At 41.4% G+C, this 22,101-nt stretch overlaps 1 long non-coding RNA gene across 1 annotated transcript; it reads left to right on the top strand.

Annotated features, from left to right (window-relative positions):
• The first annotated feature begins 3,951 nt into the window (after positions 1–3,951).
• LOC125619198 lies at positions 3,952–7,523 on the top strand. The gene is made up of 3 exons (XR_007350710.1): positions 3,952–4,353; positions 4,437–4,487; positions 4,597–7,523. It is a non-coding gene; the product is annotated as an uncharacterized LOC125619198 (long non-coding RNA).
• The last annotated feature ends 14,578 nt before the right edge of the window (positions 7,524–22,101 follow it).

The raw sequence follows: 22,101 nt of genomic DNA, 5'->3' as shown, positions 1-22,101 counted from the left end.
GCACATAAAATACCTAGGTGTCTAAATCCAGCAATGCTCTTCAAATAACTACAAATTGTCAAACGGTCTTTAGTAACTCCATTTCTGCTCCGGAGTGAAGTAAGCATACTAAATTTGACTTCATAGTGCTCTTGGATTTTTCTTTTGTTCAGAAATCTAATAAGTTGCAGACTTGAAGACCAAATGGTTCTTCACAAAATTACAGGACTCTGCACGAACTTTGCTACCAGTTATCTATCTGGCTCTTACCATGTGCTGGTTAATGTCTGAATCTTATATGAATTTTTCATATGGTTTTATTTCTGATCCTGCAACAAATGAAAATGGTTGATATCAACAGGAAGTCTCCTCCACCTGGCAAAACTATAGTGTGCCACTCCGTGTGGAGTACAGTTATGTCTCTGTAAGACCTGCAAGTTAAGGTCTATTGAAATTTTAGAAAGAAAAGCAGGTTGGACATTCAGTTTATGTAACACTGCCTGGGACTGTGCAGAAATGAAGTGTCACGGGGAAGCTGCCTGTGGCATTTTCTATTGGGTTTGCCTCAGGGAACTGAATCCCTGTGACAGCCCTTGCTTGAGTTTACACAAGCAAAAACTGGGCTCATTGTTTCTCATCTGTAATGTTTTCCCCAATTCATAGTTATTCTTTGATCAGAGGGGAAAAAAAGGAGGGGAAAAAAAGGAGGGGAATATTCACCACAGAACCATTAGATTCTGCTGAACACTGACAAGAATTCGGAACCAAATAAAATTACAGAGACTGCCTACCCCAGGCACACCTGGATCAGGTCAGCCACAATTTGCACCTGACGAGAGGTCACAAGATTGAGACTGTGGGAGCAAGAGCGCTGGGTTCTGCCGTGGCAGTTGCTGTGAGGCGTCACATCAGATCTGCAGTCGGTGTGCTTTGTAATTAATGTCCATCCTAAACATGGAAGTGAACCCAAAAGCTGCACACCAAAATGCCTATCATGATGAATGAGCTTCATGATCCCAAGAGAAATAAATTTGTCCAAATAGAAGGTGAAAGAAGGACTCAGAAGTATGAATTAGAACAGCCTTCAACCTGTGCGTTTTCTCCAGGACTGAGGCAAGCAAGCTGGAGGGTGCCCACCCCACCCCACCCCTCCACCCCATCCCCCCCCCCCAGAGGCAGGGCTGGTGGAGGAAAACAACCTGACATCACACAGTGAGAAGCCACCATGTGCTTGTCACTGGGCAGAGGCTTACAGCATCTCAACAGCCTTGTGATATAGAACCTTTGTTTTTGTTTTAAAGGGGAAGAAATGGGCTTCACTTGGTTTCAAAATTTTCCCCAGGTCACGATGCTCAATGAAAGAGGTAATAGGATGATAAATAGCAGCCATACTGATGATAATACGTGTACCCCATACCATACTCAGCATCTCTTGTGTAAGACTGCTAGGGGGACATTGCCATGCCCATTTTATGAGTTAGAAGCCCCAGGCTGGGAAAGGTTAAATCACTTGCCCAAATGACCCCCACCTTTACGCTACCCCCTCACCCCGTCAGTCCTGTCATGACCCTTCTACTACCCCCATATCTTCTATCTTCTGCTTCCTTTTAGAAAAGAATAGAAGAGGAATAGGCGGGGCGGGGGGATCCTGATGAACTAATTCACTGGCATACCTGAGAACGTTGTGTTAAGACTCAGACCACCAACCCCAGCATCTCCCAGCCAATGCCTGGCAAAACAATGGCTCCGTGCTTCTGCCTACTGCACAAAGGGCCCCTTGGTCAAAAATTTAGGAAATTTAAAAACTCCATTTGTCTCTGAGATTCTTAGCTAACATTACTATAGAAAAAAGCTCTGAGAAATCCTGGAATACTGAAGAAACTGTGAATTTGTGACTCAGTTCCATATGTAAAACAAGTTAATGCAGATGAAAGCATTTTTAATAGACCCGACATAGGCAGTCCCTCTCATGCTACTACCAGCACCACCTACAGGCCCTACAAGGTACTTGTGGGGCTAGTTGTAGAGACATCTATATGAACAGATGTTTATGGACAGACAGACTTTCGGTGCCCCCACAGTCCCCTTGGCATGTGAAACGTGTGGTAAGATAAGGATTTTCAATCAGACAGGTGTGGGCCACGCTCCAGCTTCACCATTGATTAGTTTTGTGACCTGGAGAAGTCACACAACCTGTGTCTCAGCAGAAGATATAATGCTACGTTCCTTTATGATTGTAAAGAGCAAAGAGCCCAACAGTCAGGAGCTTTTATTTTCCTTACATCCAGGGAGAACTCAAGGGCACAATTCTGCCCAGCAAAATTTAACTTCCCTACATGCTTCTTAGAAGCTATTTTGGTAAAAAGTATAAATTTCTTCGCTGTAAAATTTATTTGGCCAAAAGCATATGTGAAGGTTGATTTTCTTTTTTCCTTTCCACTTATTTATTTATTTTGGTACTGGGGATTGAGCCCAGGAGCGCTTTACCACTAAGCTACATCCCTAGTTCTTTTTATTTTTTATTGTGAGGCAGGATTTTGTTGAGGCTGGCCTCAAACTTTAAGTCACCATTCCTGACTTACAGGTTGATTTTGTTAATCCTTCCTGGAAGAAAGTGATGAAGCAAGAGAGGAGGAGCTTGATAAGTGTGGGAAACCATGGAGAAGAGTGAATACATCTCTGGGAAAATACAGACCTCCCCCCAACTAAGGAAGAGCAGGTCTGAAGGCAACTTTGGGTCCCATCTGTTGGAAGCTATATGCTGCCCCAGGTATGAGACAAGCATCAAGATGGAAATGGGTCAAATAAGGGACATTATCTACTAATTTCTCAAGATTCCATGTAATCTTTTAAATAAATTCAACTTCTTTCCATTTGAATAATTGTCTCATTCTTCAGATATTTGATTTGAAGAAATTTTCCTTTGGGAAAATACTGGGCAGTGACAGGTCTCTTCCCCACTCCCTTGGAGCAACTTCCCTTCCTTAACTCCCTACCCCTTGCAGGTCAACATCCTGGAGGAGCCAACCAGGGCAGAGGGCAGGGCAAGGAGGCTGCAGAGGAGGGATTAGTCAAAGAAAGTCAGAACGGTGATGGGAAGGGCAGAGGGACTTCTTTTCTCAAGACTGTTCATCTGCCTTGTACTCATCAGGCATTTGAGAAACAGAGGAAGAAGAGGCAGAGAGAGAGCCAGGACACAGCACAACCAGCAAATGAAACCTTGCACACACATCACAGAGTAAAGAGGAAGAGTGTGCATTTTTGAGTATGTGCGATGTGCATATTAAATTAAAGACAATGTGTAGGCTTTGCAGATCACACAGGTATCTAAATAGATATTGGACATATTAAGGTCTTGGACATCTTAGAGCAATACACTTAATAAATTGCCTTTGCTACTTTAAAAATCAAATCTATTAAAAATGGGCTCATTGGAAGTGTGACAGGATTTTTTATCAGATTAAACTGATGGAAGGAATCGTGGTTGCTGTGAGGTTGCATAAATACTTGGAAAGCACTTGTCAACAGAGTGGGTGCTCAATAAATGTCACTTTTTCTTTCCCTTTTTTTCATTTTTTTTAAAAAAAGGATAATAAAGAAAAAATAAGAGAAGGGAGGAAATAAAGTAGAAAGGAAAGGAGTCAAAGAAAGAATAAAATCTACTCCCCACCCTAGGAGACCATTCTAGCTAAGATGCAGGAGTTGTGCATTTACATAGTAATAATAATAATTGTGAACATTTCTGAGAGTTTTCTGTATTACATATTGTGAGTCAAATTCTGCAGCATGGGAGGTGTTTTTGATTAGACTTTACAGCTAATCTACTATATAACACCATTGCGTATTTTAAAGAGACACAACTACCATTCAGATTTGATATGCCCTCTTAGGCTTGTTTTTTATTTCTGAGCATTTGTTTTAAAAGAGGAAAAATAGTTTTAGCAGCAGTGAAATGCACCTTTAAAAAACTAACTTCTGAAATCAGTCTGTGATCATATCATTGACCTTGGTTGGACCAGAGGATTCTCTGAAGCCCAAAGGCATGAATGGATCTCTTTGTGTGCTCAGCTCTCATGCAAGCCAAGCCAGCCTGGGTTTTGTTTTGCCATATCCACAAAAACACCATAGACAAATAGGTCTTGATTTACAGATATGTGTAAGTAGACGTGATTTCCTCTCCGGGAAAAAGGCCTGAGGGGGCTAATGCACTTTAATTTATATGCTCAGGGCTCCTAGGAGGGGCTTGGTTAGAAGGAGTCCATCCGCAAGAAGCACTGCTCTCAAATGCTTCCTGATGGAAAGTAAATCTGGGAAAACACCAGGGCCAGAAATTGGCAGGGAAGACTTGGACAGAAGAAGAATCTGGAGAGAAAGGTAAAGGCTTCATAAATTTCACATACAACCACATTTTGTTTTTCTGGATCTGATTTTCCTTATAGCTTCTTCCTATTTTTCAGGCACAGGTAGCCTTTTTTGCCTGGAAAGGACAACTACTGTGTTTTGCCCAGGTAGCTCTCTGTTCCATAAGATTTACATATTAAAGAGGTTGATTCAGTCTTGTCGGTTTGGTGTCGATTTTCTAACTGTGTAGATGGTTCCTTTTCTTCTCACAAGCAGAAGTGACGGCTTAGCTGTCCTCAAAGCTCAACAAACAGGGACCCCAGAACAACTGCTTTCTGGATAAGCAAACCTTAGGAAGTTCGGCTCAAGTAAGTTCCAGGGCTGTCCCCCTCCAGGATGCTTCTCAGTGGGTCTGTGGGTCAGGGATAAGGAGATGAAAGCTGCTTAGCTCCTCAGCCTCTGGTGAGCTTAGCACTAAGAAAGATCATTGCCTGGCTGCAGGTGAAACCCCTGGGCCTAGGGAACTGTGTCGATCAGAGGGCACTGGAGACAGCCCTCTGCAGCTTCCTAGTGCTATTCTACACATTTGTCCTTTGTTCCCTCACAGCCCAGAGACAAAGACTGCTCTGTGCTTTGTTCGCCTGGCCTAGCCTTTGCAGAGCTTTCTGCTGTTTCTAAGACTGAGCCTGTGACCGGAAGGTGATAAAAGAAACACATTTCAAGTAATAAAAACAAGTGTCCAAGAAAGAGCTTTCCATCCGGTGGTAACAAATGAAAAGGCCAGGCCTCCTGTCTCTCCATCTGGATCTGGAATGGATGAGGGAGAAATCTCAGAGCGCCAGTGAGCAGCTGTCTGCAGGCGCCATGGGCTTGGCCACGCTGCCTTGAGCAGCGCAGGCTGGACGCTAGGCGGCAAGGACATATTTTCAGGGCAGCTGCTCTGGCCACTGTTTGGATTGCTCTTGCTCCCTTTGTCCCATTTCAGTGGTTTTTATATTCTTTTTTTTTTTTTTCTCTCTCTCTCTGTCACTTTTTCTCTACCTTCCTTGACTTTTCATATTTTTTTTTCCCCTTCTGTTCAAAAACTCTTGACAACCCCTTCACCGTCCATTCCCTCAAGTCCCAGTTCTGTAGTGGGCTCCTTGTTTGTATCCTGGCAATGATGACAGCCTTAGTGGCTAGCAGGTACTGAGAGCATTTCATGAGCTTTTTAACTCATTCAGCGTTCAGTGACCTTTGAAGTAGAACATTGAAGGACAGGCTGGTTGTTGGAATAAGGCAGTTCCAGCATCGCAGTGAGACTGGGCTGTCTTCTCAAGCAGAATCTGATGTGCATGTGCCTGGCTGGGCGGCCCTCTTGGGCATGTTGTGGTTTGTATATGAGATGTCCCCTCAAAGCTCCTGTTCATGCAGGAATATACAGAGATGAAATGATTGGATTGTGAGAGCTGTAACCTAATCAGTCCATTCTGGTTTGAATGGAAAAACAGGGTGGTAACTGTAGGCAGGTGGGGCATGGCTGGAGGAGGTGGGTCACTGAAGGGTGCCCTGGAAGAGATGTAGAGATGTTCTTTCTGTACCTCTGCCCTCTGCCATGCCCTTCCCCTGTTATGTTCTGCCTCACCTTGAGACCAAAACAATGAAGTTGGCTCTCTGGACTGAGAACTCTGAAACTGTGAGCCCCAGATAAACTTTGTCTCCTCTGAGTTGTTCTTGTTGGGTATTTTGGTCACAGTGACTAAAAACTGACTAAAACAGGCAGCTGTCATCAAGTCATTGAGTGCTGGGTTTAAGATTCTTTCATAACATGGCCCAGTCATCCCACAGTCTTTCCATAGAAAGGACAGAGCATGTGGAGGATCACATAGATATTTTAGGGTCCCAGACTCCAACTGGTATCCAACAACTTCTTCCACATTCTGTGCCCAAAGTCTGACACATGGTCTCTCCTAGCTGCAGGGGAACCAGGAAATAGAGTTTTCCTTTTATCCAGGTTGAAAATGAAACTGTGTGGCACATGCTGCCTGGTTTTTACTGTAGATAGGTCTCGTCATCACCTCCACGCGAGGGAACTGAGGTGCTAAGATTCTGTGTCAATGGCTTATATGTGGTAGGGCTGGGATTCCAGTTCTATAAATACGACTCCAGAACTTTGCTCTAACCTTGTGTTCTGCTTTTTCTGCTTCAAAAGAAATAGTCATTCCCTCTTTGGTGCCAGTACTGGCCATTTTTATAAATTTTTACTCCAGTGTCTACTACAAGTGCTGAATTTTTTCTATGTGTTGTACCTGGATGCCTGAGAGAGAAAGAAAACTGTTTTTTTCCTATCTGCATCATCCGTAAATGGCACAATACCTGGGACACAATGATGCTCAATCGAAGTTTGATGAATGAAGAATATCTGTGGTCTGTGCAGAGGTTTGCAAAAGCAAACCCTGAGGTGCTGCATAGTGAGTATGTTATTGATCAACTTTCCTAAATTAAAGTTAAGGAGTTTGGATTATTACAATAGTCATCTCCATATAGCTACTTTCAACCAATCAATAAAATAAATCCTTAAAATTCATAAATCAAAAGATGACATCAGCAAGATAGCAAAATAACTTTCTATCACTATCCCCCTGCAGAAGACTGTGCACTGTGACAGCTACTCAAAGATGAGATCACCTCCATGGGAGTCTGGGAGTCCAGCAGAGAAGTTCCAGCACATTGTTGAATGAAAAACAAAACAAAACAAAACAAGAACAGATGCATTGAAAAGAATTTCGCCTTACCCACATATATCTCTCTTTGCACAGCTCAGTTCCAAGAAACACACCCTCAGCCCGAGATTTCCCCATAAGGGAACGTGAGAGTGTAGCTGTGAGGGATACCAGGCAGGAGGCCCACTGATTTCTCATCCCTCCAAGAATACTCAGATGATCTGAATGGCTGAGTAGTTAGGAGAGGCTGGGAGCAGGGTCAGGAGCCATGGACTCCACCAAGTGCTCCGTAGACTCCAGCAGGAAGCTCACCATGAACCACTCAGAGCACCTCAACTGTGCGACGACTGGCCCCACGGGCACTCTAACTGATGCTCAGGCCTCACTCCCCCCCACCCCCAGCCCTACCAGACCAGCTCCCTCAGCACATACCTGCAGACAGCAACAGAGAGCATAAACATCTTGTATGGAGAGCAGGCTTTAGTACAAAAGATGAGAATACTCCAACTTGAGACTTTTGGGGCACCACTATAAAGAAAATAAACAGGAGGCTCTCAGGACCCAGCTTGTGTTATGGTTTGGACATAAGGGGTCCCCCAAAACTCCTGTGATAATGCAGGAATGTTTGAAGGTAAAATGATTGAGCTATAACCTAATCCATCTGTCCATCCTAGTTTGAAGAGGTTAGGTAACTCTGGGCAGGTGGGGCGTGGCTGGAGGCAGGGAATCACTGGGGGTGTGTCCTGGAAGGGTGCATCTTCTCTGCCGGCCCTTGCTTTTGCTTGCTCTGCTTCCTGGCCACCATAAATGGATTGGAGTTTCTCTACCATGCCCTTCCACCATGATGTTCTGTTTTACTCTGAGCCCAGAGCAATACAGTCAGTCCACGCTGGACTGAAGCTCTAAAACTGAACCAAAATAAACTTTCCCTTCTCTAAGTTGTTCCTGTCAGGTATTTTGGTCACAGTGACAAAAAGCTAACACAGCTGGGCTTTGTAGAATCAAGATAAGGCATACTGCTTTAAGAATTACCCACTAAGAGGGAAAGATAGGGGTGGAACAGGCACATACATAGAAAATGTCTAAAAGAGAGCAGGGAAACCCTCAATGAGCTGTCTGGTGAAGCCAGTAAGTAAGGATAGAAGAGTTGGCTCTTCAGATGCAAATATACCAATACAAGACTTTCAAGGAACATAAAAAAAATCAATAAAATGTAACACTACCAAAGAAATAAAATCACATTCCAGTAATCAACCCCTAGGAACTGGAGATCTCTGGATTATCTGACTGTGATAATTTGCATCTGAAATGTCACCCAAAATCTATGTGTTAAAGGTCTGGTTGGCTACTGGGAGGTGGTGGAAACTTCTGGAGGTGGGGTCTAATTAGAGTAGGTCCCTGGGTGCATGGGCTTGAAAGGGATTTTTTTTGTCCCAACCCCCTGTGTCTCTTTTACTGTCCCTGTCTCTGCTTCCTGGCTCCCTTGCTCTACCATGTGCTCCCTGCCAGGATGCTCTGCCGCACCACAGGCCCAGAAACAGTGGAACCAAGCAACTGAGACCCACTGGTTATCAGTGACGAGTTCTGCTTCCTCAAACGTTGAAGTTTGAACTTAAGAGAAGTGGCCCAGGCAAGCGTATAAAGCAGGTTTTATTCAAAAATAGTAACACAGACTTCTCCTGGGAGGGAGATGGGGGCCATAGCTGGTATCCTGGTATCCCAAGAAGTGAGGGTCTCTTGCCCCTTTTATATATTTTAGACTTTCTTTGTTTTCCTGCTCTTTCCCCGCTTATAGCTCTCCCTCCTGTATACTGTGATTGGGCTCAGGAGATGCAGGTGGGATGGCCAAAAGGTGAGAAGCAGATGGGCAAAGGGAAGGGCCAAATGGGGTGATCCAGGAAGGAAGCATTAACAACTTTTACAGCTCCTTATAGGGAGGGACAATTCCTGGAACAAGTTAGCTTAGCAACAGGTTGGAGCAGGGACAGGTTAACTTGATAAGGGTGGAGGAAGGGCTCTGGTCGCATTAACATTTTAATTCCCCAGCAGTCTCCAACTTCCTGGACCCAAACTGGCCTTCATTTTCTTGAACCCACCTAATTACCTATCTACACTGACTGCCTGGTCTTTAATTATTGCTTCACAGCAAGTGATTAAAACCTCTGAAGTACAGGTATTTTATCATAGCAATGGAAATCTGATTATCACAATGACAATTTAAAAATAAAAAAAGGTGTAAATTGTGACATGGAAAACACAAAATATGTGGAGGGGTCATAGAGTAGAGCTTTTGTATGCTATCACTTTACTTCAGTCTGTTTGTTCTTAAAACTGAAGTAAGTGGTTCTACCATGGCACATAGTTGGGTCATGCTCTTTCAAAGTGAAACATCAAAGTGAAGTTGTCATTAATTTAAAATAGATCATTATAACTACAAGGTGTTTATGTAAGCCTATCACCACCCCAGAGGAAAAACCTATACTAGATACACAAAAGATAATGAAAGAGCAAACAAAACAACCACTATAGTAAAATCATCAAATCACAGAAGATTTGATGATTTGCTGTCTGCAAGAGAGAAAGGACAGAAAAAATATCCAGTACAAAATTAACAACATGGAAATAGGTAGTCCTTACCTATCAATAATTACTTTAATTGTAAATGGAATAAATTCTTTAATAAAAAAAAGACTAGCTGAATAGAAGAGAAAGCACCAACCAACCAACTATACACAAACTACAAGACACTCAATTCAGTTTTAAGAGCAGACTGAAAGTAAAGGGATGGGAAAAGATGGTCCAGGCAAACATAAAACAAAAGAGAGCAGGATTGCTTTACTTATATCAGACAAAATAGACTCTAAGTCAAAAACTGCAACAAGAAACTAACAAGGTCATTACATAGTGATACAAGAGCCAATTCATTAAGAGGGTATAATAATTATAAATGTGTATGCATTCCACCATCATACCATCTATATATGTAAAGCAAATATTAAAAGAAATGAAAGGAGAAATAGACAATAATACAATAATAGCAGGGGACTTGAAGATCCAGCTTTCAACAATGGATGGATCATCCAGACAGAAAATCAATGAGGAGACATTACGTTTGAACTATACTATAGACCAAGTGGACACAACAGCTGCATCCAGGACTTTCCACCCAACCTCAGCAGAATGCACAGGCTTCTCAACTGCACACAGACATTTTCCGGGATGAATTATGCACCAGCCCACAAAATAATCTTAACAAATTTAAGATTGAAATCGTATCAAGCACATTTTCTGTTACAATGATATAAAACTAGAAATCAATCAGAATAATACTGGAAATTCACAAATACTTGGAAATTAAACATGCTCCCAAACAACCAAGAGGGCCAAGAAGAAATCAAAAGGAAATTTTTTGGGGGGAAGGGTACTGGAGATTGAACTCAGGGGCACTCAACCCCTGAGCCACATCCCCAGCCTTATTTTGTATTTTTTTTAGAGACAGGGTCTTAGTGAGCTGCTTAGCACCTTGTTTTTTGCTGAGGCTGGCTTTGATTTTGAGATCTTTCTTCCTCAGCCTCCTGAGCCACTGGAATTACAGTTGTGCACCACTCTGCCAGGCTCAAAAGGGAAATTTAAAAACATCTTGACACAAACAAAAATGGCAACATAAGATATCAGAAATTATGGAATTCAGCAAAAGCAGTTCATAGAGGGAAGTTTGCAGTGAAAATGCCTGCATGAAAAATAAAGAATGCTCTCAAATAAACAACATGTTATACATGGAGGAACTACAGAAGAAGAACAAAATAAGCTCTGACCCAGCTATCCCACTCCTCAGTTTATACCCAAAGGACTTAAAGTCAGCATATTACAGTGATATGTTTATAGCAGTTCGATTCACAATAGTTGAATTATGGAACCAACCTAGGTGTCCTTCAATAGATGAATGGATAAAGAAAATGTGGTATATATACACAATGGATATTACTCAGCTTTAAAGAAGAATAGTATGGCATTTGCCAGTAAATGGATGGAGTTGGAGAATATCACGCTAAGTGAAATAAGCTAATCCCCTAAACCAAAGGCCGAAAGCTTTCTCTAATATGCAGATGCTAATTCACAACAGAGCGGGGAAGGGGCTAGAGAAGATTAGAATTACCTTACATTAGGTTGAGGAAAGTGAAGGGAGGGGAGAGGAGGAGATGTGGGGATAGGAAAGATAGTAGAATGAAACAGGCATTATCACTTTATGGATATACGTGACCACATGACCAATGTGATTCTACAATATGAACACTCAGAAAATGAGAAATTATATCCCATCTACATATGATTGTATCAAAGTGCATAAATGCATTCTGTCATGTATGACTAATTAAAACAAATTTAAAAATTTTAAAAGGAAATGGAAACTAGAAAAGTAACAGCAAACACCAATGAAACTAAGAGTTGGGGTTTTTGGTTGTTGTTTTGTTTTTAACATTTAGCTAGATTAAACAATTACATGCTAGTAAGTTGGGTCACCTGGAAAAAATTGATAAATTTGTAGAAACTTGCAAGCTACGAACTCTGGATCATGGAGAAACAGAAAATCTGAACACCCAATAAAAACTAAAGAGATTGAATCAAAAATCTATCAAAGAAGATTCCAGGATCTGATGTCCTCACTGGTAAATTTTATTAAGCACTTAATGAAGAATTGATAATGATCTTTCTCAAATTCTTCTACAAAATTGAGGAGGAGGGAACAGTTCCAAACTCATTTTGTGAGACCTGATACCAAAGCCAGATAGATTATATGGGAGGGGATCCCCCAAACTATAGACCATTATTCCTAAAAAGAGTAGATTACAAAACACCTTGGTCAGACACAGGGTTGCATGCCTGTTATCCCAGAAATTTTGGAGCCTGAGGCAGGAGGATTGCAAGTTTGAGGTAAGATGTAGTGACTGTCTCAAAATAATACTAGTAGTAGAGTATCCCTGGGTTCAATATCCAGTACCACAATAAACAAACAAACACACTTATCCAAATATTATGTAAAATTCCAACAATGCATGATGAAATATATCACATATCATGACCAAGTGAGATTTATCCTGTGATGAAAAGCTCATTCAAAATACAAAAATGAATTAATGTGATATACCACATGAACAAAATAAAAGGTAAAAATCACATAGTCCTCTCAATAGATGTAGAAAAAGCACTTGACAAAATTCAACACCTTTTCAAGACAAAAACTCTCAACATACTATTAATAGAAAGTACCCCAATATAATGAAAGCCATATATGAAAAACCCATAGCCAACATCATACACAATGGTAAAGAACAAAACTTTTCCCTAAGCTCAAGAACAAGGAAAGGTTGTCCACTATCATCCCTTTATACTCAAAATAGTACTAGAAGTCCTAATCAGAACAATTAAACAAGGAAAAGAAATGAACGGCATCCAAGTTAGAAAGAAACAAATCTGACATAAATATCAAATCCTAAATACCTCATAAAATAATTTCTAGAATAAATGAATTTAGTTAAATTTCAGGATATAAAAATCAACATACAAAATTTTGTTGCATTTCTATACACTAACAATGAACTATATGAAAAGCAAATTAGGAAAACATTCTCATCTACAATAGTACCCCAAAGAATAAAACAACTTAGAATAAACTGAGGATGTGTAAAACTTATATACTGAAAACTACACACCCATAAAACATTGATAAAGGAATTAATGAAGACATAAGCAAATAGAAGGACATTTTATGTCATGAATTGGAATACTTAATATTGTTAAAATACTAACCACAGTGATCTACAGATTCAACATGAATCTTTAGCAAAATCCCAATGGCCTTTTGTATAGAAATTGAAAAGCATTTCTATAATGTATGAGCAAACCTGAGAAAGAACAAACTGGAAGCATCCCATTTCCTTGTTTCAAAATATATTATAAAACTACAGTTATCAAAAGAGTATGATACTGTCATAAAAATAGACATATAAACTAACAGAAGAGAGAGCACCAAAATAAATACATGCACCTACAGTCAACTGATCCTGAACAAGGATGCCAGGAATACCCAACGGGGGAAAGGATGGCCTGTTTAGCAAACAGGGTTAGGAAACTGGATAGCCACATGCAAGGGAATGAACTAGATCCTAATCTTACACCACAGTTATCAACTCATGAAGAATTAAATGTAAGATCTGAAACTAGGGCTGGGGATGGGGCTCAAGCGGTAGTGCACTCGCCTGGCGTGCGCGTGGTGCTGGGTTTGATCCTCAGCACCACATACAAATAAGTTTGTTGTGTCTGCTGAAGACTAAAAAATAAATATTAAAAAATTCTCTCTCTCTCTCTCAAAAAAAAAAAAAAAAAAGATCTGAAACTACAAAATTTATTGAAGAAAAACAAAGGGAAAAATCTTCCTTACAGAATAATTTCATAATTTCAAGTATTTTAAACAGAGGTGCAATGAAGGAAATAGAAAGTTGCCATTAGAACACCACTGGCCGTTGTCAGGGTCCATTGAGATGTGCTACCATTAGTGAGCATCTCTTCAAGGAAAACAGGGATATTTTCATTGTCTCAAGGTACTTCCTCCAAAATTCTTGTTAATCACTGTCGTGGTTTTTACTCATGTCCACAAATCCAATGATATTCCTCGTACCAAAATATGGAACTTAATACTTCCCTTGAGTCTGGCCTGGATTTATAACTCTCTTCAATGAAGAGAGTTTTCAAGGGCAAAAACGGTAACTCTGTAGTAGAGAAAACCAGCAGATACCATTTTAACCATGTGACCCTAGTCACAGTAGTAAGCCACACCAGTGCCTCATACCCTGTGATATAAGGTGAGGAGGATATTCCACCACCTATTAATTACCCCAGTGAAGTTGTGAGAATACATCAGGCAAACCCACATTCAGGAGCATTTTACAAATGCCCTATTCTTCAAAAGAGTCAAGGTCAAGAAAGAAGAAAAGAATAAGAAATGGTCACAGATTGGAGGAAACTAAGGAGGCATGAGGACTAATCCTGAGACAGAGAAAGACATCAGTGGAGATGAAAATGTGTGTGTATTACAGAAAAGGCTATGAAAGGGTCAAGGCAGCCCGACCTGTTCAGGAGGCTGCACTAAGAGCAAAGACAGAGCAGATACAAATGCAAGAGTCATGGCAGATGGTCAGATAAGATTACTACTAACCAGGAACCAGCTAAACCAGCTGAAGAACTTGCTCAGGGCGCAGAGCTGTCAAAACACCAGACTTATTCTGGGCCATGGTCTGGATGGACATCAATCAATTTCAGGGTGTCAGCTTGGAGTGAGCCAGGTATTGTCATTATGGGCGGGAGAAACTGTGCTGAGCTTAAGCCTGGGGACAGAAATGGAGGTTCATCACTGTGGCAATTTTCCCAGACCAGGTTCATGACAAGTGACCAGGTGTTGTGGTCACTGTACTGCTCTGTCTACTCTTGGGGTGCTCTTCCATTTATGGGTCTCTGGTGAGGGGATTGATACATTTGGTGACCTGGTGTGTTCAATGAGCTCATGGGCCTGGTTTTTCTGATAGGGGGTGATCACTGTTGCATCCACCTGCTTTTGATTAATTTGATAAGCTCACAGTTGGTTGTTTTATTGGCATAAATAATTTATTTATAAGTTTGTGCCTTATGGTTGTGTTAGTCAAATGGTAATTATTTACTTGTACAAAGAAGGTATAGAGTCATTCTACCTCAGCACTTTTCCTCAAAATGGAATAACTAGTGGCAAACTACTACTCTATACAATGGAGAAACTCAGGTTGGGCACAGTCTGAGAATCACAGAAAGGAGTGCTCTCCACGTCATTCAATATATTTTTATTTAGTTAATTTTTTTTCTTTTCTGTTTCCATGTATAAAGCAGAAAATTGGCCCTCAAAGATGTCTATGGCTTCTGCCGCAGTCTGGCTGGGCACACAATCACGAGCCACCACACAGCTTGTAGATTCAAACAGCAACTCTTTATTCCCGAACTCACACCAGCCGTCTACAAACACGTTCTAGGGAAATCCACGTTCTCTGCCCAAATCCACATCCACTGGGCTTCTGTCTCCCCAAAAATACTGTCTGAATCCCGTGAGAACTCAAGGGGAACTCAGGCAGCAGGATACTCCCTATTCCCAGCAGGAATAATCTTAAACCTGGAACCACCCTAAACCCGGATAGTCCTAAAGTGGGAACGCCCTAAACTCGGATCCGCCTTGGTCCTTGAGCAAGGTCACCTACATGCAATGTCACTGCAAAATGTCCTATTTCCACGAGTCCTTCCACTAAGCAACGTGGGGTACGCTGGCAAGGAAATTGTCATACCTACTTGGCTAATGGCTCCCAGCAGGGTTCATCCCTGGAATCTGTGACTCTCTATAGAAAAGGGGAATTAAAATTGCAGAGGGAATTCAGGTTGCCAAGCCTCTGACCTTGAGAGGGGGAGATTACCCTGAATTATCTCAGTGGGCCCCATATAATCACAGGGAACCTGAAAAATGAAAGAGGGAGGCAGAACATAAGTTGAAGTCATTCTATGTGAGAATGATTCAATCTGCTATTGCCAGCTTCGGAGATGGGGGTGAGTTATGAACCAGACTGTGGGCATGCTCTAGAAACTGGAAAAGATGACAGAACAGGTTCTCCCCTAGAGCCTCCTGGAGAAGTATAACCCTGCTGACACCTTGGCTTTATCCCAGGGAGACTTGTGTCAGATTTGTTCTTTATAGAACTGTAAAGTAATAAATTCATGTTGTTTTAGGCCCCACATTGGTATAGCAGCAGTAGAAAACTAATTCATAACATGAACCAAATCCCATTGCTAGAGTCTACATGGGATCTGAAGCTTGATGGGTGTAAAAATTCACATCCTAGGACTGTTTTACCACAAGTTTCCCCAGTGGTGATTAGCATATCAGATGTGAACACAGGGTGTGTGTGTGTGAGAGTGTGAGTGAGGGACTGTGTCTGCTGTGTGAGGCATTCCTGCTGTATGTTCAGAGCTCTCACAAGCAATGACCTTGTCCTGAGTTAATACTATGAGCAAGGCCTTCATCATCTCCAGTATTCAAGATTAAGTTCTTTAGTGGACTTAACAGGCATTTCTGAATGCTTTACCTAAGCACCCCATAGTACCCTATTTGTTTTAAACAGGAGATACAACAGTGGGTACCACATCTTGGAGTTTTCCACGTAAGACTGACCTTGAAATATTAAAGAAATCTTACAAGAAGAAGTTGATTTATGAAGGCGGTACAAGTGCCTCTCCTGTTTTTACTTAGATGCCTTCTCAGCCAGAGTCAGACATTTGAAGGGTTATAGATTGATGGATGAACTCGCTTGTTTTTATTACGTAAAATAACAGAACCACCACAAGCAATATAACCAAAATACAAGAGAGCTTTATAAGTAAACTAGGAATAATAGATACTTAAAAAGATAATATCCTCAGGCCATTTAGAAATGTCTAAAGTGTCCTGGAAATTTTTAGATGAATGGCTCTGAATTCATTTTGGAATGGGCTTTGGTTGTTAAATTTCCTTTTCTGAATAAGTCAGCAAAAGTTTTAACTAGATATAAAATACAAATTGAATGCCAAGAGCTTCCACCATAAAGTATTCATTGATGTATTTAATATAGCTATAATCATGTCATATCAATAGAAGTCTTTGGTTTGCATGTGACAGGATACCCCAACGCTACCTGGCTGAAGCAATCATGGGAATTTACTGGCTTCCATAACCATAAAAGCTTGGGGTAGGGCAGGCTTCAGAGAAGTTGGATGCACCATGGTCTCACTGCTGCCTTCTAAAGTTTGTTGGCTTTTTCCTTGGACAGGTCTTTGATCTCTATTGGATCCCAGAGGAATTGACTTCTTCACATTGAAAAGACAGGGTCACATTGGAGTTGGTATTCTGATCACACGGTTGGGAAATTCAGAGCTGGTAATAGTACAGCAGACATCTGTAAACCCAGGCCTGCAGGAGAAATTCAGCCAACATCCTGTTTATGACAATAAAGTTTTATTGGCACACAGTCATGCCCATTTCTTTCCATACTGCTTATGGCTGATTTTGTACTATAATGACAGAGTTGAGTAGCTAACACAGAAACCTTATGTCATTCGAAGTATTTACTGTCTGGCCCTTAACAGAAAGTGTTTGCTGACCTCTGTAGTAGATTAAAAGGGAATAACTCTGTAAGGTAACACTCATCCCAGAAACAGTTCTCTTCTCAGCAAAACTAGTTAATTCATTCTTCCTATTTCTCCTCTTTTTCCAACAAAGCCCAGAAAGATTCTTTTCTCAAGCAATTAAAGCAAGCAGTTCTTAAAACTTAAGAGTTGGACTTCTTCATATTTTAGGATTTATATGAGTCTTCAAAAATAGGTAATAGTTACAGGTATCGCTATAGACAGAAATAGAATGGAGGATTATGATGTAAATTCATACTAACACCACACACTGGAGGCCAGATTCTGTATAAACACTTTTTTGGTTTGACTATGGTTTGAGTGCCCCCCAAGGGTCCATGTATTGAAATTTGATCCCCATTGTGAGATATTAAAAGTGTAGAAAGTTAATCTAACTTTAGTGTTCAGAGATGGGGCCCCTTGGGAAGTAGTCAGAATTAGATAAAGTTAGTGAGTGGAGCCCCTAAGATTAAATCATGGTCTTTATAAGAAGAGGAAGAGAACATGCACAGACATGTTCATATGCCCATTCCCTATATTTTGGCTCTTGATGCCCTGGGCCACTTTGAGACTCTGCCAGTAAGAAATTCATCTGCAAATGAGGCCCCTAGGCCTCACAACTCCAGAACCATGAGCAAAAATAAACCTCTTCTCTTCATAATGTACCCAGTCTGTGGCATTGTGTTATTAGCAACAGAAAACAGATTAATACAGTAATTTATATGTATTAGCCTCTTTAAAACTCTTATGAGGTATGTTCTCTAATTATTTCTACTTTATAACTGAAGCACTGAGAGTTTACAAAATTTCTCCACTTTACACAGCTGGTAAGTTGTAAATCTGTAATTGAAAGCTGGGCTATGGGATTTCAGAATCCATGGTATTAATCAGTATTGAGTCTGCCTCTCTGAACTAAAGTTCGAACTGAGAAAATGCAGAAAAAGGCTAAGAACCACCCATAGTTGTGATGTGGCTCAATACTGAAGATGGAGAAATGTGATACATTCAATAAAAGAGCAGAAAGCCTACACACAACAAGAACCCAAGATCAGAAAACAAACATTTCTAGGAGTTGCCCATTAGTTAGTGTTGAAGCAAGATCCCTAAGAGGAGGGTGCTGGAAGGTAACACCCAAACCACACCAGTGTTGGACAAAAAGATTTCCTTGGAACAGAAATTGTACCAAAAAAAGCCCTGTGGTCAGTTTAGTTGGCAAAGTAGTGTGTACACTAACCCACTCAGGGGCATTCCCAGCACACATGTTGGGGATTCTGAGCAATGCTAGAGGGAAATCTGTTTATTTAATCCAGTACTTAGTGAATTTATATGACCACTGAACATTCTTTGTGGATGTGTATGACGTCTATAAATGTCCCAGAGAACAAATTTCCCATGCATTTTGTTGTATAATTTGAATACATCATTTAAATGTTCAGTAATGTAATTTATTCCACAGCCCATAATGTGAAATCATTGCGTCTTAAGTTATCTTTTCTCATCATCATTTTACAATCTTAGTAAGAGCCCTTCCAAGACAATTAAAATAAGAATCTGAAGCAGATGGATCTTTGGGGGCCAGATGGACTTATTATTTGAGCCAGGTGAGATTCTCTGTGTCAGACTCACTCCCAGGAGGGCCTGCCATATTAGTTCACTTATTACAATGGCAGCATCAAAAGAGTGTTGGTTGTACATTCCTAGTCTGAACATCCCAAATCCAAAATTCACCAAACTCAAACTTTTTGAACACTGGCATGATTCCACAAGAGGATCCTATGAAAATTTTTTTCATGCCCCAAATTATTAAAAAGTCTATAATTTAACTTCAGGCTATGTAAAAGATGTATATATGAAACATAAATGAATGTCATATTTAGACTTGGATCACATCCTCAAGTTATCTCATTATGTATATGTGAATATTCTAAAATCTGAAAAAAAAATCAGAGACACTTCTGGTCCCAAGCATTTTGAATAAGGATGCTCAACCTGCATCATAGTATATTGATATACAAAAGGGCTGAGTTGCGTGTAACAACTAAGAAGGGGATTAGAGCACAGAAAAACCACTGAAGACTGAATAAGTAATAAAATAAAGGAATCTGAAGTTTGATGCTATGGGCATGGCAGGGACCATGGCTGATAACTGAAGTTTTGATTCTTGGCTTTGGCTAGCAGGTGAGACTGGAGTTTCTCCACTTCTGCTGGCTGGTGGAGTCTGCATAAGGTTGTGAGGAGTATTGCAGCTCTTAATGGGGGCTATGCACTCCAGTGTTGCAGCAGACCCCAGCAGCTCACCATCAATTTCTTCTTCTTTCTGGGTCCTTGTTCTGTGAATTTGAAGGATGAAATCCAGAGACCAGGATGAATGAATGTAAGAGTACGATTTATTCAAGTGTGCATAGAAATGGCACATCTGGAGAGGACCCAACAAGGGTTGCTGTCTATGTGTGCCAGTCTAAGGACTTATAGAGCACTTGGGTCAATGCTATTTGTCCAAACTTCTGCTAATTAGAGTTTGGAAAAGTACTAATGTGTTATTGGTCCAAAATTATGTTAATAGGGGTTTGGAAAAGTACTGATATTGTTGGTTAGCTCTGAATCCTATTCAAGTTGGCTCTACTTCCACATTCTCTTTGATTCTCGGGAAGCCAGAGGTTGAAGCTAGTGGACTGTGCATGCTCAGTGTTGGGTCTGGAGCTGCCACACTGTGTGAAGCAGTGTTTGCACTGGGCCAGCTGAGCTGTGGTGCAATGACAGGTTGGTGGTGCACCTTGGCTTGCTTGTGGCAATGACCCACCCACCTCAAGCCTGCCAGACCTCAGGCCCATGCTTGCCACCTGCACTCCAACCCACCTGGCCCACCACTCCAGGGCTCCACCCTTCTACTGCCACATTTCGGCAGGGACCAGTAGGCCTGCTGTGCAACTTGGCAGCCTGTGAGCCTTGCCAATAGGAGAGGGTGCAAGGAGACATCTGAGTAGGACCTCACAGGGCTTGTGGATATGGGGAGCTAGGAGAAAAGTGGGTGTGGGGTTCAGACAGCAAGGGCAGATGTGGCCTGAATGAGCAGGACTAGGGCAGGTTCTATGGTGGAGCATGGGCCATGTTGGATTAGACAGAAGGTGTCAGCTGAGATTGGTAGGTCTGAGGAAAAGTGGGTTTTTTTATGGAAGACCTTGGAAACCTGGTGGAGGAGTGTGACTTAAGTCAGCTGATCACAAGGAAATATTGTAGCTTTGTGAACATTGTCAAAGTATGTGTTGTCTGACATGGATCCAGTGGGCTGTAGTATAAGAGTAGATTGGGAGGGGAGCTAAAATGTAGATTCCCTTTATAATAGAGTAGAAAGAGACAATTATATTTTGTTCAGTCTAGTGTCATGCTTCTGGGAAGACTGAGTTCCAGTTTACTAAAGTCATTGTTTTTAATTTTCAAAAATATCCACAGACATTGTGTCCATATCTATAAGCAACTCTGTGACTTGTCCCACTTGTTTAAGCACTACTATGATCAGAAAAAATGATTTGCTTGCTTGCTTTGTAAATAACCCTGTGTGTCAAGGGACTGCAACCACTGGGAAAACAGACTCTTTCTCTGTATCCTTACACAACACTTCTGATACCAGGTGTGTGGATTTTTCCACACTACACAGTTCTCCAACTCTAAACACCAGCTGGGCATCCTATAATTTAAATCGGTTCTGGCACTGCCTGGAGTAAGCATGGATCCCACAAATAAAGGACTCAGTTCCACAAGGCTGTACTCACTTTAGATGCCAACTACAAGTCAAGGCTCAGGTACTTCTGATCAACCACCTCTAAACTGAGGATTCCCATGATTGTTAATTTGCAAGAATTAGCTCACAGAACTTGGGGAAACACTGTGTTTACTAGTTAATTATTTAGTGCTAAGAGCCAAGTATATGATGCATGGCATTTTTGGTCGAAAGGTGACGCCAGCTAGCCATTGAGATGATATGATTATGTTAAGATTTGCATTCATATGGATATTGGACTCCTGCTGTTCACCTAGGCCGGCTACGGGACTCCTGGAGAGTTCCCATTGGTTGGGGAAGTACAGTAGGAGGGAGTTCCGGGGGAGGAGCTCTCTGCGGGTCCGAGAGGAGGCCGCGTGGGTGGAAAAAATCTTCCCGGGTGTGTACCAGACGTTGGCGGCAGTTTCAAAAAATAATAAAGTTTGTTCCTGCTTGAGTGGCTCGTGATTTTGTGTCCAGCCAGACTGCAGCAACTGGTGGCCCGTACGGGGAAGATTTTTTTCCACCCACGAGGCCTCCTCTCGGACCCTCAGAGAGCTCCTCCCCCGGAACTCCCTCCTACTGTACTTCCCCAACCAATGGGAACTCTCCAGGAGTCCCGTAGCCGGCCTAGGTGAACAGCAGGAGTCCAATATCCATATAAATACAAATCTTAACATAATCATATCATCTCAATGGCTAGCTGGCATCACCTTTGACCAAAAATGCCATGCATCATATACTTGGCTCTTAGCAATTTAGGATACAACCCAGTCAAAACCAGATGGAAAAGAGGTATAGGGTAAAGGTGGGAAACTTGGAGCTTCCCCCGTTTCTCTGAGTATTCTATCCTCCTCATACTAACACATACATATTCAGCAACTTGGAAGCTCATCAATTCTTTTTTTTTTTTCTTAGTACTGAGAATTGAACCCAAGGGCATTCTACCACTGAGCTACATCCTTAGCCCTTTTAATTTTTTAAAAAGTTTTGAGACAGTGTCACTACATTACCCAGATTGGTCTCAAAATTATGATCCTCCTGCCTCAGCCTCCTGAGTCACTGGGTACTACAATGCCTACCATCATTAAATCT

The sequence above is a fragment of the Marmota marmota genome, unplaced genomic scaffold (assembly GCF_001458135.2).
Source record: "Marmota marmota marmota unplaced genomic scaffold, marMar, whole genome shotgun sequence".
NCBI lineage: Eukaryota > Metazoa > Chordata > Mammalia > Rodentia > Sciuridae > Marmota > Marmota marmota.
Note: the sequence above shows the minus strand (reverse complement) of the source record. Positions and strands in the feature narration are given on the sequence as shown.